Genomic DNA, 3,991 nt, shown 5'->3' on the forward strand with positions numbered 1-3,991 from the left:
AATATTAATGCAGCTGGTGGACACTACTATTTCAAGAAAGCAATTTCGATTCAGATTTGAAAATACCTGGCTCAAGGAACCAGGCTTCAAAGATGAAGTGTCAGTTTTTTGGAGTTCATTGCCAGCAACTCACATTCTTCTTAAACTACTCTCTGTCTCAGCTTTCATGGTGAAATGGGGTCGAGCGTTTTTTCACAAATTTAGAGACAAAGTTAAACATCAAAAAGAAGTGGTGAGTAACCTGGTTAACAGAGAAGATGAGATGGGTATTAATCTATACTTCGAGGAGAGGAAAAGACTTAACGAATTACTACTCCACGAGGAAGTTTATTGGAAGCAGAGGGCCAAGACATTTTGGTTACAAGAGGCGATTCAAACTCGAGATACTTTCATGCTCAGGCATCTCAAAGGGAAAAACTAAATAGAATTCCATATTTACTGAATGAGGAGGGATTGAAAGTAGACGAGGAAAATGAAATGAAGCTACTGGTGAAGGACTACTTTTCAAGTGTGTTTACTGAATCTGAAAGAGGTGCACTATCTGAAGAAAGCATGAACCAGAATATCATATCTGCATCACAAAATGAGAGGCTTACTACAAGCCTGACGTTTGAGGAATTTGATGTAGCTGTAAAACATATGCACCCTGATAAGGCTTCAGGGCCTGATGGTTTTAGTCCGGCTTTCTTTCAACGGTTCTGGGAATTGGTTGGTTTAGAAGTGTTTAAATGTTGTAGAAAATGGCTTGAAAAGAATATGTTCCTAGTGGATCTGAATGATACAAACCTGATTCTTATTCCGAAGAAAGACAATGTAGAAAAACTCACGGATCTTAGGCCTATTGCGATATGCAATGTCCTATACAAAATATTGGCAAAAGTGCTTGCAAACTGCCTAAAAATAATCCTACCAGTCACAATATTGGAAAACCAGTCAGCTTTCGTTCCAGGGAGGAGTATCACTGACAATGTTCTTATAGCTTTTGAAATGATACACTTCATGCGAAGGAAAATGGGGAATCAAGAGGGAGAGGTCGCCTTAAAACTCGATATCAGTAAGGCATATAATCAAGTAAGTTGGAGTTATCCGTGGTACAAAATAAAGTTAATGGGTTTTGCGGACAAATGGATAAGGTGGATGAAGCTTTGTGTCACCATGGTTCAATACAACATATGCTTTAACGGGAACAATGTTGGTCCAATAATTCCAAATAGGGGTCTCAGACAGGGAGACCCCTATCTTCGTACCTGTTTCTACTATGCGTGGAAGGCCTTTTTAAGTCGTTAGAGATGAGAGCAAGCACTAGTGAGATTAATGGATGTAGAATCAGCAACAATGCTCCAGCTATCACACATCTTCTGTTCACGGATGACAGTTTTCTATTCTTCAAAGCCACAGAATCGGAAGTTAACACCATCAGGAACGTACGGCAAGATTATGAGTCGCAGTCAAGACAAGCTGTAAATTTTAATAAATCTGGAATCTTCTTCAGTTCAAATGTAAGGAGGGACAAGCAAAATGAAATATCAGGAATTCTTGGTGTTCATAACGATCTGCGTGAAAGCAATTACTCGGGGCTTCCCTCGTTGGTGGGTAGGTAAAAAAAAATGGTTTTCAATTTTGTAAAGGAGTGGGTCTGGAAAAGAGTGCAGGGGTGGAGCAATAAAAATCTGTCAAGGGCAGGTAAAGCAGTAATGATCAGAAATGTGGCACAAACTATCCCTTCGTATTGTATGTCGTGTTTCTTAATACCGAAAATGATGTCACAATAGATAGAGAAAATCTTAAATGGTTATTGGTGAAAATCAAACAACAGTAATACGAGAGGAATTCGGTGGCTGGCCTGGGAAAGAATGTGTAAGTCGAAGAACCAAGGTGGTCTAGGTTTTAGGAGTTTAAAGGATTTCAATATCGCGCTACTGGGGAAACATGTGTGGAAGTTTCTAAATCAACCCGGCGCTTTGGTAACGAAGGTCTTTAAACCACGTTATTTTCAAAACTGTAACATCTTACAAGCTCAGCGGGGAGAGGGTGGTAGTTTTATCTGGGGGAATCCATGAAGCGAAGGAGAAACTGTACAAGGGTTTTAAGTGGGTGATAGGGGATGGAAGGAGTATCAATATTTTCACAGATCAATGGTTACGAGGAAAGCAAGACTATCGTGTAGAAGACCGTCATGTGAACAAACAAAGGACTGATAAAGTTTGTGATTATTTCCGTCCAAACACCAAAGAGTGGGACGTGACCAGAATACAACAAGCTTTTGAAGTGATGGATGTTCAATGTATTTTAAACACACGAATTCCTCAGATTCGGATGAACGGCAGAGTTGCATGGGTGCACACAAGTAACGGAGTTTATTCAGCAAAGAGTGGATATCACTTTTGTTTCAACAGAGATCATAGCCAAGTTGATGATAGGTATGCTCAGGGGTGGAGTAAACTGTGGAAGCTACAAGTCCCTCAAAAAGCCAAGTATTTTATGTGGAGGATATGTAAAGATAACATTCCAACTCATAATCTTCTGAGGAGTAAAGGAGTTCAGACAACAATTTTGTGTCCTTTCTGCAACAGAGATGTGGAACATCTCAGACATGTATTCATTGAATGCCCGTATGCAAGAGGGTGTTGGTTAACAGCTGATACGAATCTTGATATAACCGAGATCGAGGAACTACCAGTATGGTTATTAGAACAGTTGTGTACAACGCCAAATGCGAAGCTGGCTATGATGAAAAGTTTTATGGGGGATCTGGATGGCTAGAAACAAACTTGTGTGGGAAAACAGGAAAATGGAACCAGGTATAGCAATGGAGGCAAGCTCGAGACTGATATCTGAATGGCAAACAACATAGAGAATAGAAGAGAGAAAGGTCACACCAACTACTCCAAACATGGACAAAGCCAAGGCAAAATGGAGGGCACCGAACACTGGATGGCATAAACTCAATGTTGATGCATCAATCAAGGAAGGACAACCAGGATTTCAAATAGGTTGGGCTTTAAGGAATGACGAGGGTAATTTCATTATTGGCATGAATAAGATTTTAGAAGGATATGCTTCAGTTATAGAGGCAAAAGTTATAGGAGTTTTAGAAGCGCTCAACTGGATCAAAGCTGAAGAAATGAAACAGGTTGTAGTGGAAACAGATTCACTTGTTGTGGTGCATGCCTTAGGTAAAGGGACTGAGTATCAACAAGAGGTTGGCGATGTTTAGAACTCGTGTCGTACTATTTTTATGGACAGTAGTGATGCTAGTTTTCAACATATTCACAGACAAGCAAATAGGTTAGCTCACACTCTAGCTAAATTTCCATGTTTGTCTGGAAGTGTTAATTTGTTTTATTCTCCTCCATCTGATGTGTTGGAGATTATTAGAGCTGATTGTATGAGTTGATTTCTAATGGAAATTCTAGTTTAAAAAAAGGATACCATATTGGTTTTATGCAATGCAAAATAAAAATATTGAGTACGTATTTCTCAAATAAGTGATCGTATGATGCGATATCTTTATAACAAATATATAAACCAAACCGAAATACTGTAGTCAGATGCCGATCTTCTAAGGGGCAAGGGGTCAACCGACCCCCTTAAAATTTTAATTTAGTTAAATATGTATATTCAAATTAAAATAAAAATTAAAAATGATCCCCTTAATTTTTGAAAAAAAAATACTACCCTCTTCTTAAGTTTTTTATGTCAAAAGTCATTTCATTAGGGCAACATTTATAAATCAAAGTTATATATTTTTTGTTTTAAGAAAGTATGAGTTATAAATGAAAGTAAAAGTTAGGAATAAATATTGATAGAACTTTCATTATGAGATAATAAAAAAGGGTAAGAATAGATATTGAACGAGTATTTCTAATTAAACAGCTTTAACACCATTAATTTTGATTTTGATAGAATTATAATGAAGTTAATATGAATTTGATTTTTTGTCTATCATGCCTTAATCCACATAATTCTTTATCAGTTTTTGATTAAAATT

Source organism: Apium graveolens, chromosome 10 (genome assembly GCF_009905375.1).
Source record: "Apium graveolens cultivar Ventura chromosome 10, ASM990537v1, whole genome shotgun sequence".
Classification (NCBI taxonomy): Eukaryota; Viridiplantae; Streptophyta; class Magnoliopsida; order Apiales; family Apiaceae; genus Apium; species Apium graveolens.